General features: G+C 46.8%; 1 protein-coding gene across 1 annotated transcript in view; it reads right to left on the reverse strand.

Annotated features, from left to right (window-relative positions):
- ZC3H3 (zinc finger CCCH-type containing 3) overlaps window positions 1-14,339 on the reverse strand; it is a 225,226-nt gene that overhangs the window by 99,648 nt on the left and 111,239 nt on the right. The gene's annotated exons all lie outside the window — the stretch shown is intronic.

Consider the following 14,339-nt stretch of genomic DNA (forward strand, 5'->3'; position numbering starts at 1 on the left):
GCATTTTTTAACAAACAAACAAAATTCAAAGTTTGCAAGCTTGATAGTTGATTAAATGTCCTTTGACCAGTAATTGGCCACTTGGAGTGCCTCTGGTGTTGCCGCAAGAAGGTCCTCCATGGTGCATGTGGCAGGGCTCAGGCTGCATCGCAGCAGGTGGTCAGTGGTTTGCTCTTCTCCACACTCGCATGTCGTGGATTCCACTTTGTGGCCCCATTTCCTAAGGTTGGTTCTGCATCTCGTGGTGCCAGAGCTCAGCCTGTTCAGCGCCTTCCAAGTCGCCCAGTCTTCTGTGTGCCCAGGGGGGGATCTCTCATTTGGTATCAGCCATGGCTTGAGGTTCTGGGTTTGAGCCTGCCACTTTTGGACTCTCGCTTGCTGAGGTGTTCCAGCAAGTGTCTCTGTATATCTTAAAAAACTATTTCTTGATTTAAGGCGTTGACGTGCTGGCTGATACCCAAACAGGGGATGAGCTGGAGATGTCACTGCCTTGGTCCTTTCACTATTGGCTGCTACTTCCCAGCGTATGTCAGGTGGTGCAATGCTGGCTAAACAGTGTAATTTCTCCAGTGGTGTAGGGTGCAGGCACCCCGTGATAATGTGGCATGTCTCATTAAGAGCCACATCTACTGTTTTAGCATGGTGAGATGTGTTCCACACTGGGCATGCTCCTAATCCATCTAAAACACAGACATGTGCTTTTCACCTTAAAAACAGACAAGCATCCCGAGTTCTGAGGATTACCTGGGAAGGAATCCCACTGGAGCATTGCAGCGCACCCAAATACCTGGGAGTTACCCCAGACCATGCTCTGACCTACAAGAAGCACTGTCTGAATATCAAGCAAAAAGTGGGCGCTAGAAACAATATCATATGAAAGATGACTGGCACAACCTGGGATCACAACCAGACACAGTGAAGACATCTGCCCTTGCGCTTTGCTACTCTGCTACTGAGTATGATGAAGATGATGGTGATGATACTGGTGATTATTATTTCCAACTTTCTCCCAATTTGGAACTTGAAGTGCCTTATTCAGGTTAAAAATTAACAGCTCATAAAAGTTAAAAAGTGATTAAACCTGAGATAAGGCCTGGCGGAAGCACCTGAAATGCCTACAATGGGCTCCTTTCTTGACAAAAGAGGGTTCCATAGGAGTGTTCCTTTCCTATATATAAGGCTGAAATGGATGCCGGAGGGATCCAGGTGGGGAAAGCGTCATTACGTCGCTCACCTGCCAACTTGTGCATGTTCCTGTGTGAATGAGTGGAATTTGATAGCGTGTCAATGAGCGCTCCCTTCGCCTGGCTTGTCATATGGCCCACTGGTGACGCCACTGCGCCATCTGTTCCATGTGCAAATAAAGCGTCAGTGCGGTGGCGTCCCAAAAGGCCGTCCATCAGAGGCATCAACCGAACCCAGCCACGGAGCAAAAAAGAAAGCAGTCACTGCAAAACATCTGGAAGGATCAAGCTAAAAAGCATAGAATCCCAGTCTTGAAAGAGACCCCACGGGTCATCCAGTCCAACCCCCTTATGCCAAATAGGAAGATACAATCCAGACCCTTCCAAACTTCCCTCAATCTAGACACTATACTATTGATGCAGCCTGGAGCTGCACTGGCTTTTTAAGCTGCTGCATCACTATTGATTCACATTCAACATGTAGTTTACTAAGACTCCTAGTACCCCACCTCCTCCAAGATTAACTGAACCACCTAAACTGGGCTCTACAAGCCAATGAAGACTCTACCTCAGACATCAGAAGAGCTGCAAGACCAAGAACAAGCCACGAGAGTCAAGACAAAGATCCACCCAGAGGGAAAGTGTTCTTGCCATACATCAAGGGAACCACTGACCGCATAGGGAAGCTGATGAGGAAACACAACATACAAACCATCTACAGACCCACCAAGAAAATCCAACAAATGCTCCGTTCAGCAAAGGACAAGAGGGATCCTCTCACCTCTGCAGGAGTCTACCGTATACCATGCAGCTGTGGACAGATTACAGAGAGACCACCAAATGAGGCAGGATTGCCCAAGCACGAATCAAGGAACATGGAAGGCACTGCAGACTACTTCAATCAGAAAAGTCAGCCATAGTAGAGCACCTGATGAACCAACCTGTACACAGCATATTATTGGAGAACACAGAAATATTGGATCAATCTCACAACCATCATGTCAAACTACACAAAGAAGCCAATGAAATCCACAAGCAAGTGGACAATTTCAACAGGAAAGAGGAAACCATGAAAATGAACAAAATCTGGCTACCAGTATTTAAAAAAACTAAAAAATTACAACAGCAAAACAGCAGAGAGTAAACAATCAGGCACATCAAATCACTCTCAACAAAAGATCCCCCCCCCCCCCAGGCACTTCCAAGCCATTAAATACTAATCAAGGTGGTCAGTTGAAACATTCACACCTAGCTCCAGCAGACATAAGTCCTTTGTCCCACCCTGGTCATTCCACTGATATATAAATCCATTTTCCTACTTCCAACAGACCTCACTACCTCTGAGGATGCTTGCCATAGATTCAGGCAAAACGGCAGGAGAAAATGCCTCTAGAACATGGCCATATAGCCCGGGAAAACCTACAACAACCCAACAAGGGAATTTGAGACAAGAACCAATCAGGGCTAGCTGACACCTCCCAACAAAGGATTCCCCCAGGCAGGAAGCAGCCAGGCTTTGAAGCTACAAGGCCATTCAATGCTAATCAAGGTGGCCAATTGCAACATCCACACCTACCTCAAGCAGACAAGAGTGCTTTCTCCCACCCTGGACATCATTCCACAGATACATAAACCTCACTTGCTTAGTTTCCAACATACCCCTCAACCTCTGAGGCTACCTGCCATAGATGTAGGTGAAATGTCAGGAGAGAATACTTGTGGAACATGGACATGCAGCCTGGAAAACTCACAGCAACCCAGTGATTGTGAAAACCCTTGACAACACCTTTTTGCATTGACTATGTAGTGCATTTATCCGTATTGTAGTTCATTTTGTTGGTTTTGTCCCAACTTGTACTAGGACTCAGGCCGAAACAATCAATACACTTTCTTAAATCACAGAATCTGTTGGGAGCTCGGGGACTTCCAGGAACAAGAGCAGGGCTTGAAGCTTCCTAACTAGAGGAGAACACCATGCTGCAAATACAAGAATTAAAGCTGTCCTTTCCCTGCATGGCCAAGAACACCTCTTCAGCTTCTACACATTGAGAAATGAAGAGAATTATAGTCATTCCTCCCTACCACCTGGTTTAGAAAAATGAACGGCTAGATTTTTTAGCTAATGAAATAGAAACCGATAGATAGATCAATAGCTGGAAGCCAAACAGCTTCATAGCAGGGCTTTCATTTTTGTAGGAAAAAAACCAATCTAATTATTTACCTCTGCTTGAATCACATATGATTCTGCACTCCAGATTGGTTAAGGCAAGCTGTTGCTTTTGGCTGAATGACCCTCTTGAAGTGAGAGTTTGGGGGGGGGGGGGCATGGGAGGCAATGACATCTAGCTTGGGACACTTTCAGTCTGCTGCATGGACCTCCTTGGTCTCTCTGGGCCTTCCAACAGTCCAGACGCAAAACCTTTGGCAGATCAGGCTCTCTGTCTGTCTGCAATTTAATAATGCACAAGCAAGACCAAAAACAAGCCACAAGGATAAAGAGCCACAAAGAGGGAAGGTGTTCTTGCCATACATCAAGTGAATCACTAACCATATAGAGCAGTGCCAGAAATACAGCTTAATGGTGTAACATTAGAAAATGTTGACCATTTCCGCTCCCTTGGCAGCCACCTCTCCACAAAAGTCAACATTGACACTGAAATACAACACTGCCTGAGCTCTGCGAGTGCAGCATTTTTACAAATGAAGCAGAGAGTGTTTGAGGACTGGGACATCCGTAGGGATACCAAGGTACTTGTCTATAAAGCTATTGTCCTCCCAACCCTGCTTTATGCCCGCAAAACGTGGACTGTCTAAAGACGTCACATGCAACTCCTGGAACGATTCCATCAGCGTAGCCTCTGAAAAATCCTACAAATTTCTTGGGAAGACAGGTGGACAAAGGTCAGTGTGCTGGAAGAAGCAAAGACCACCAGCATTGAAGCGATGCTCCTCCGCCATCAACTCTGCTGGACCGGCCACGTGGTCCGGATGCCCGACCACCATCTCCCAAAGCAGTTGCTCTACTCCGAACTCAAGAATGGAAAATGGAATGTTGTTGGGCAGGAAAAGAGATTTAAAGATGGGCTCAAAGCTAACCTTAAAAACTCTGGCATAGACACCGAGAACTGGGAAGCCCTGGCCCTTGAGCACTCCAGCTGGAGATCCGAATGGAGGGCGAAAGGGAGTAATGTGCCAAGAGGAAGGCGCATCAAGCCAACCCCGACCAGGACCGCCTTCCACTTGAAAACCAATGCCTTCACTGCAGGAGAAGATGCAGATCAAGAATAGGGCTCTACAGTCACCTATGGACCCACCGCCAGAACTCCAATCTTGGAAGACAATCCTACTCGGACAACGAGGGATCGCCTAAGTAAGTAAGGAAGGAAGGAAGGAATGACCTGGCTACGGTGATCCAGGCAACGGTCATCTCAAGGCTTGACTACTGTAATGCCCTCTACATTGGCCTTCCTTTGTCAGTGATCCGGAAACTGAAGCTGGTGCAAAATGTGGCGGCCCGTCTTCTCGCCGGGGTGCCGGCCAGGTGTTGTATCACCCCAATTCTACAACAGCTGCACTGGCTTCCGATTGAGTACCAGATTACTTTCAAGGTGCTGGTACTAACCTTTAAGGCCTTATATGGTCTGGGGCCGGCGTACCTGAGGGCCCGCTTATCCCCCTACCAACCCCAGATATTACTTCGGTCCGAAGACCAAAATTTGCTTGAAGTCCCCAATATCCGGACTTATCATCTGTCCTCTACTAGGCAGAGAGCCTTCTCAATTGTGGCCCCTTATTTATGGAATGCCTTGCCAGTTGAAACCCGAACCATCTGAGAGCTACTTGCTTTTCGGAAAGCCTGTAAAACCTTTCTCTTCCGACGAGCTTTCGATGGATGAATAACTCGGGACTATGTCTGTTCTTATTTTTATTGTATTTTAAAGTTAATTGTATTGTTTTAATCTACTGCTGTAAACTGCTCCGAGCCAAATTGGGAGTAGCGGTATACAAGTCTAATAAAGAAATAAAGAAATAAATAAAGGTTCCCAACCTGTGGTCCATGGACCACCAATGGTCTGAATGAGCTAAAATATGGTCTGCAGCCTCACCGTTACTACATCATTGCAATTTTTTAAATTTATTTATCGTGTCAGGAGCAAACCAAACAGTTGCATTGCATTTTTTAACAAACAAACAAACAAAACACAAAGTTTGCAAGCTTGGTCATTGATTAAATGTCCTTTGACCAGTAGCAATGAGACCGTTGAAATGAGAGCGACTGGTCTTGCAAAACTCCCTTATAGTGCCAAGGCTTATTAAATATGGTTGTCTGTGGGCGACCAAATGGCGACTACTAGATGGCATTTTTCTGTATCAGAAACGAGAACTAATGTGGTCTATCCAGGGCAATTTTCTGAATCAGCTCCCCAAATAACCAAACCAAATCTAAAGTTGACCAAAAACTGATTCATAACCCTTTTGGTACTAATGTTGGAGAGTGGTGGTCCCTGTGGCCAAAGTGGTCCCTGGTCAGGTGGTCCCACAAACAGGACTCGTGGTGGTCATCAGTTTTTCAATGGTGTCTCTACACAGGAAAAGGATAAGACTCTGTAAATTTACAAGTTCGACTTTTGTGTTTCTGATTATTTATGGATTTGATTAATAAGAATCCCTACTTCCTGTAATGTGATTATTTGATCAACTTTTGCTGGAAGTTATGCTAAAGCAGGTGTGGAGTGACAAGTGGAGTGCCACAGGGTTTGGTCCTGGGCCCGGTCCTGTTCAATATCTTTATTAATGACTTAGATGAAGGGATAGAAGGCAGGATCATCAAGTTTGCAGACGACACCAAATTGGGAGGGAGAGACAAGACTCCAGAGGACAGGAGCAGAATTCAAAATGATCTTGACAGTTTAGAGAGATGATTGGCCAAGACTAACAAAATGAAGTTCAACGGGGACAAATGCAAGATACTCCACTTTGGTAGAAAAAATGAAATGCAAAAATACAGAATGGGGGACGATGATGCCTAGCTCGAGAGCAGTACGTGTGAAAAAGATCTTGGAGTCCTCGTGGACAACAAGTTAAACATGAGCAACAATGTGATGTGGCGGCAAAAAAAGCCAATGGGATTTTGGCCTGCATCAAGAGGAGCATAGTGTCTAGATCTAGGGAAGTCATGCTACCCCTCTATTCCGCCTTGGTTAGACCACACCTGGAATATTGTGTCCAATTCTGGTCACCACAATTCAAGATAGATATTGACAAGCTGGAATGTGTCCAGAGGAGGGCGACTAAAATGATCAAGGGTCTGGAGAACAAGCCCTATGAGGAGCGGCTTAAGGAGCTGGGCATGTTTAGCCTGAAGAAGAGAAGGCTGAGAGGAGATATGATAGCCATGTATGAATATGTGAGAGGAAGCCACAGGGAGGAGGGAGCAAGCTTGTTTTCTGCTTCCCTGGAGACTAGGATGCAATGGAACAATGGCTTCAAAATACAAGAAAGGAGATTCCATCTGAACATGAGGAAGAACTTCCTGACTGTGAGAGCCATTCAGCAGTGGAACTCTCTGCCCCGGAGTGTGGTGGAGGCTCCTTCTTTGGAAGCTTTTAAACAGAGGCTGGATGGCCATCTGTCAGGGGTGATATGAATGCAATATTCCTGCTTCTTGGCAGGAGGTTGGACTGGATGGCCCATGAGGTCTCTTCCAACTCTTTGATTCTATGATTGTATGATTCAGCTCTCCTGGTGTTTTGGACGTCAACTCCCACAATTCCTAACAGCCGGTCCAAAACACCGGGAGGGCCAAAGCTTGCCCATACCTGTGCTAGAGGATCTAAAGATTCCTATGGAAAACACCTCTTTAGGAATTTCTAAGTTCTCCAGCAGAATTCTATGATGAGCATTCATCAGACATTTGACTACAGAACTGCATTGGGAGACCTACACATTCCTCGAGAGGTGTTCCCTTACGTTAGAAAGATAGTGTGTTTTTTATCCATATATATATATAAATTACTTTTGTGGGGGTCCTGTGCCCCTAACCCCCACTAAATGGAGAGGGCTGGCTATATTAATTAACATTCTTTGCCTCCCTATGCGCACCTGCAGCTTTCTCCTCCAGCTCCATTTAGACAGCCTTTTGCAAGCCTGGTCTGTGCACATTCTTCATCCAATTGCTCTTCTATGCACCTGCCAAAGGTGCCGTCTCTTGCACCGAAGGGCAATTTGTTCCGCCAAACCTGTTTAAGGTGTGACCTCCGCACCCAGCAGAGGGGCCGTTTGGAGCGGGACAATGCCTTTCCAATGCGCTGTACCAGCCCCGTACAGCTGCACCGCCGAGCTCCTTCTGTGCCCCCCGCTTACCCTTCCGGACCAGCCGAGGCCCACCGCTTTAATGCTGAACAAAACAATTTGGGGAGCTGGCATGAAGGAAATTTATTTCTTTAATTATTCTTCATTTAAGCAGACCCTGCCGTTTCCGGCAGGTCAGCATTAGCTGCTGCGGGGGGCTCATTTATTTCCACTCATCCGATGGCTGGAGAGCATGCCTCCCTCCTCACCACAATGGAAGGGGAAGGCGAAGAGGAAGCTCCCTTGGCAACACTTGCCCCTCCGCAACACACACCGCAGACCAGATTGCTCTTGTTCTCTTCTTTTGCTTAAGGCTAACTTTAAAGGAGCAGGTGCACAATCACAGGTTGCGCGAAAAGGGCATCCGGGCGGGTGCAGAGAAAGCGCCAAAGATCCGTTTGTTAGTTTTTGAAGCACTCTTCGGTTTCCCTTCCTCATCTTCCCAGTCTCTCCCCTAACAGGACCAAATTAGCCATGGTTCAATGGGTGGAAATGCTCCAATGGGACCCTCTCAGGTGTTTGAAGGCACTTTGAAGGTTTACTTTCTCTGTTTCTTCAGACATTCCCTGAAATCTCCTGGCATTTCCATTTTGTCATCACTTTTATCCCAAATCTCCTGATATTTCTGTTTGGCATCAACATTTTGTGCATTGCATCAGTAACTGGATAACAAATGCATAGGATCATTGAAGTTCCACGGCTGAAAATGGGCTCACCGGTGAAAATGTTGGTGCTGTTATCTCTCACACCTTGGCTTTTATTTATTCACCCATTTATTTGATTTCTGTCCATTGCGTGGGATGCGGAAGGGCATCCTGGCACAAAAGAAGTGATGTACTTTGCAGCCACTGCGGACAGCTTTTTGTGCAGAGTGGCAAGGTGAACTGCTAAACGTGTGGGATGTTTGGGGACATTAAGGGGTCCTTTATTTGAGGAGGGGGATCACTGAAAATCAGACTAATTTTTGAAGCAAAAACTTGGGGCTTGGGGTCTCCAAGCTGGCTTTTGGCCACAAAAGGAATTAAACCCTCTCTGTATTGTTGAAGGCTTTTATGGCCGGAATCACTGGGTTGCTGTAGGTTTTTTGGGCTGTATGGCCATGTTCGAGAAGCATTCTCTCCTGACGTTTTGCCTGCATCTATGGCAGGAATCCTCTGTGGATGCCTGCCATAGATGGAGGTGAAATGTTAGAAGAGAATGCTTCTAGAACATGGCCATACAGCCTGAGAAACCTTCAACAACCCAGTAGGCCATCTCTCTTTTCCAACTACCACTGAGGGAAAGAAGAGCAGTCAAGTTCAGTCCTGCTTTGACTTCAGCAGTTTGTCCCTCTCTCCATTCCATCTCTCTGTTCCAGCAACCATTTCTATGGAGCTTCGAGGGAACAAAAAGTAGCTTTGCAATACCTTGGCTAAAGAGAAGAGATGCCAAATACAGAGAAAGCGCAAGCAACTTAGGAGAGTTCTTCCCTTCATTGAAACCCTTGTCCCTTGGTCCCAATGACTGGCGAGAGGTCCTCCCTCCATCCTATGAATTCCATTTATTTGGTCTCTGCAGGAGAAAAGGGCAGTCAGGCTCAGCTTCATGCCTTGGTCCCAACAGTTGGTGAGAAGTCCTCTCTCCTTGTTCCAACCTTCAAGGCTCCAGCCTCTGAGGGAGCAAAGAGCATCCAGGTAGAGCTCTATTGTGCTTTGGTCTCAGCAGCTTGCCAGAGTCCCTCCTTCCATTGCAACAGCCACTGCTTTGGAGGGACACATCTCCACTGGTCCCAGTAGCTGGTGAGAGCCCCACTCCACACACCATTGCTCTGGCCTCTGGAGAAGAGAAGAGAAGCCAGGCAAAACTCCATTGGGCCTTGGTTCTTCTGAGGGAGAAAAGAGCAGCCAGGTACAGCTCTAACATCCTTTGGTCCCACGAGATTGACAGAGTCCCTCCTTCCATTGCAACAGCCAATGCTCTGGGGTAAAAGGAGCAGCCAGCCTCAACTCTGTCAGTTCCAGCGGATGGTGAGAGACTCCACTCTAGAAAGGAGATTCCATCTCAACATGAGGAAGAACTTCCTGACACTGAGAGCTGTTCAGCAGTAGAACTCTCTGCCCTGGAGTGTGGTAGAGGCTCCTTCTTTGGAAGCTTTCAAACAGAGGCTGGATGGCCATCTGTCAAGGGTGCTTTGAATGCAAATTTCCTGATTCTTGGCAGGGGGTTGGACTGGATGGCCCATGAGGTCTCTTCCAACTCTATGATTCTATGATTCTGTGTACCATGTGGCCTCTGGAGAAGGAAGGAGCAGCCAAGCACAACTCCATGAAGCATTGGTTACGGTGAATGGTGAGAGCCCTCACCCTTCCATGTGTTACCTGCCATTGCTCTGGCCTCTGAGGGAAAGAAGAGCAGACAGGTAGAGTTCCATCATGCCTTTATAAAAGCGACTTGGAACAGTCCCTTCCTCCAATGCAACAGCAGTTGTTCTAATATCTGAGGAAGCAAAGAGCAACCACAAAGAGCTAGCAGCTTAAAGGTGTCTCCCCATCCACTGCAACAGCCATTACTCTGGGGGGAGAAGAGCAGCCAGATACAACTCCATTGCCTCTTGATCCCAGCAGCTGGTGAGAGCCTCTCTCCATACTCCAACTACCTGAAATGCCAAAGTAATGGCAGGTGGAATAGGGAAGGAGGATTTTTCATCAGCTGCTGGGACTAAGTCACCATGGAGCTACCTTGGCAGATGTTCTCTCCTTCAGAGGCCAAAGCAATGGATATTGGCCCTGTGGGTGGTGAGAGGTCCTCCCTCCATGTTCCAGCACCCTTGGCTCTGGCCTCTGGGGGAGAGAAGCGTGGTCAAGCACAACTCCATTATGTGTTGATCCCTGTGGCGAGTGAGGGCCCCAACCTCCATATTCCAACAGCCATGGCCCTGGCCTCTGAAGCCAATGTCTGCTGGACCTAACCTCCTCCTGTAATGCCATCTCCTTTTCCTTGTGCATTGCATCTTATTACATTATAAGCCTGAGGATCTGTCAGATGAACAATTTGTAAGCTGCTCTGGGAGACTTTTAGCTGAAGGGCAGGGAATAAATGTTTTAAACAATGAAAGAAATGTGAATTTGGGGTTGCAATGCATACTTCCTCCACACCTTCTTTAGGGGAAGTCACTTGAGGAATTCAATAGTGGGCCATTGCAAAGGTTCCCCTCTATTTCCATTGCGCCGCCATCTGCCACAGCTGCCCCATAAATTGCCTGACACTTGGCACCGCGGTTGCAGATTGAAATCAGAAAGGCAACAGCCCAGCAGGGCAGGGGGAATTTAATCGCTCCGTCTTCCAAATTGTGTCCCTAACTTTGTTGAGTACAGAAGGAGCAGGGTTGGAAGGGAGGTCTTGGGTTCAGGAGCCAGCTACCCAAAATTGTCCGGTTAATGCATTACATTACTCTGAGTGTTTGACGTCTCTGAAGATTTTACTTGAAAGAAGGACCTGTTTCATGCCTCTCAATTTCCAACATGGAGATCAATTTTCAGGTTTGGGTAAAGAAATAGTGCAAAGTGTGACATGAGCCACAAGGATATGTTTGCCAGAGCTTGGGAGAAGTGACCTTTTGTAAAATCCCCTTCTAATCAGGAGATTTAGGGAACTTGCAGTCCTGCCAGTCTGACAATGATTTTGCTTCTTTAATTTATAGCTCATCTTTCCCATAACAAGAATCATACAATTCGAGAGTGTAGAATGTGAGAGAAGGACCATAGGGAAGGCTGATAGATGCTTTTGAACTGTGGTGCTGGAGGAGAGTTCTGAGAGTGCCTTGGACCGTGAGAAGATCCAACCAGTCCATACTTCAAGAAATAATGTCCAACTGCTCATTGGAGGGAAGGATAGTAGAAGCCAAGATGAAGTACTTTGGCCACATCATGAGAAGAAAGGAAAGCTTAGAGAAGACAATGATGCTGGGGAAAATGGAAGGAAAAAATAAGAGGGGCCGACCAAGGGCAAGATGGATAGATGGCATCCTTGAAGTGACTGGATTGACCTTAAAGGAGCTGGGGGTGGTGACGGCCGACAGGGAGCTCTGGTGTGGACTGGTCCATGAAGTAATGAAGAATCATAGAATCATAGAATCATAGAATCAAAGAGTTGGAAGAGACCTCATGGGCCATCCAGTCCAACCCCCTGCCAAGAAGCAGGAATATTGGATACAAATCACCCCTGATAGATGGCCATCTATCCTCTGTTTAAAAGCTTCCAAAGAAGGAGCCTCCACCACACTCCAGGGCAGAGAGTTCCACTGCTGAATGGCTCTCACAGTCAGGAAGTTCTTCCTCATGTTCAGATGGAATCTTCTCTCTTGTAGTTTGAAGCCATTGTTCCGCGTCCTAGTCTCCAGGGAAGCAGAAAACAAGCTTGCTCCCTCCTCCTCCCTGTGGCTTCCTCTCACATATTTATACATGGCTATCATATCCCCTCTCAGCCTTCTCTTCTTCAGGCTAAACATGCCCAGATCTTTAAGCCGCTCCTCATAGGGCTTGTTCTCCAGACCTTTTATCATTTTAGTCGCTCTCCTCTGGACACATTCCAGCTTGTCAATATCTCTCTTGAACTGTGGTGCCCAGAACTGGACACAATATTCCAGGTGTGGTCTAACCAAAACAGAATAGAGGGTTAGCATGACTTCCCTAGATCTAGACACTATGCTCCTATTGATGCAGGCCAAAATCCCATTGGCTTTTTTTGCCGCCACATCACATTGTTGGCTCATGTTTAACTTGTTGTCCACGAGGACTCCAAGATCTTTTTCACACGTACTGCTCTCGAGCCAGGCATCGTTGTCCCCCATTCTGTATCTTTGCATTTCGGTTTTCCTGCCAAAGTGGAGTATCTTGCATTTGTCCCTGTTGAACTTCATTTTGTTAGTTTTGGCCAATCATCTCTCTAATCTGTCAAGATCCCTTTGAATCCTGCTCCTGTCCTCTGGAGTATTGGCTCTCCCTCCCAATTTGGTGTCGTCTGCAAACTTGATGATCCTGCCTTCTAGCCCTTCATCTAAGTCATTAATGAAGATGTTGAACAGGACCGGGCCCAGGACGGAACCCTGCGGCACTCCACTCGTCACTTCTTTCCAAGATGAAGAGGAAGCATTAGTGAGCACTCTCTGTGTTCGTCCACTTAACCAATTACAGATCCACCTCACCGTAGTTTTGCCTAGCCCACATTGGACTAGTTTCCTTGCCAGAAGGTCATGGGGGACCTTGTCGAAGGCCTTCCTGAAATCCAGGTACGCTACATCCACGGCATTCCCCGCATCTACCCAGCTTGTAACTCTATCAGAGTCGGAAACGACTGATCGAATGAACAACAAAAAATATAGTCTATACAATTTATTAAGGGTGGATTTCATGAAGAAGGGGAGATATAGCTGGCCAGGCTTTTCTGGAGTTGTGAGGAGCGATCTTTTGAAATTGCGAAATTGTTTTGAAACAAAAATAAAATAAATTCATTCTTTAATACACCTCTGTCTGTTTGTGTTTAATTATGAGTGTCAATTTCTCTATAGCAATATCTCCCTAAAGATGAGATTATCTTTGGATTTGGAGTATTTCACATTTTGAATTCCCAAATAAGGGATGCTCAGTCGGTGCTACAGAATTCATGGCCTCATGTTTAAATGCACAGAAAGCAATACATTTGGAAAGGGCTGAACTAGGATTGCAGATGGTGGAGATCGCTGTACACCACGTCCCATATCAAGGCAGTAAGCCTCCTAGCACTAGTTCGAGAGAACACGCTATTGTAAGTGTGCCCTGCTATGAAACCCCCCAGGCCACAAAGGGACGGCGAGATGCTCCCTAAACCCGGCAGCTATTAGCCGATGATGCCGTTGCCAGCCATGACTCAGCAGCCTGCCGGGGTCAGCAGTGCTAAACCGACTCAGCATTATTTCCCTTAATTGGACCTCAAGTCTTCTGGGGCTGACGCTCCATGAAACCGGAGGCCAATCTCAGCAGAAAACATCAGCAGGAGGAGGAGGAGGAGGCACAAAACAAAGCCCAGGAATAATCCAACACTGGCTGTCTCTTTGTGTTAAAAACACAGTTTGCTCCCACCTTGGAAGTCTTTCATGGGTGAATTCAAAAGAGGATCTCAACCCTTCCGCATTTCCATGTGTTTTGTTTGCAAGTCACCTGTCCAGGTACAGCTATGAAGTTCCTATCAAAGACTCAGAGGTGGTTTGGCCAGCCCCTTCATTGAAACAGAGCCTCCAGCACCTGGGATTCCTTGGCAGTCCTTCTGGGTTTGAGGAAGGTTCTTTGTTTTTGGATTGCCTCTCCCAAGATAGAAGCCTGGGGGATGCTGGGAATGACCGTCCAAAAAGGCACCTTTCTCCATGTGAACATGAGGAAGAACTTCCTGACTGTGAGAGCCGTTCAGCAGTGGAACTCTCTGCCTCGGAGTGTGGTGGAGGCTCCTTCCTTGGAAGCTTTTAAACAGAGGCTGGATGGCCATCTGTCAGGGGTGATTTGAATGCAATATTCCTGCTTCTTGGCAGGGGGTTGGACTGGATGGCCCATGAGGTCTCTTCCAACTCTTTGATTCTATGATTCTATGATTCTATGATGGAAGTCCTGGTTCCTTGATAATCCTTCTGAGTTTAGGGAAGGTTCTTCTTTTTGGACTATCTGGCCAGAAGTCCTGCTAGCTGGCTCAAAGAGATGCTAGGGGATAGTCTTTGGAGTGCTACTCCCAGAATCCCTGAATCCCTCTTAGCCATCTCAAAGGTTTTTCAAATTATTTTCCATATATTTTGGAGCTTAT

Source organism: Anolis sagrei, chromosome 4 (genome assembly GCF_037176765.1).
Source record: "Anolis sagrei isolate rAnoSag1 chromosome 4, rAnoSag1.mat, whole genome shotgun sequence".
Classification (NCBI taxonomy): Eukaryota; Metazoa; Chordata; class Lepidosauria; order Squamata; family Dactyloidae; genus Anolis; species Anolis sagrei.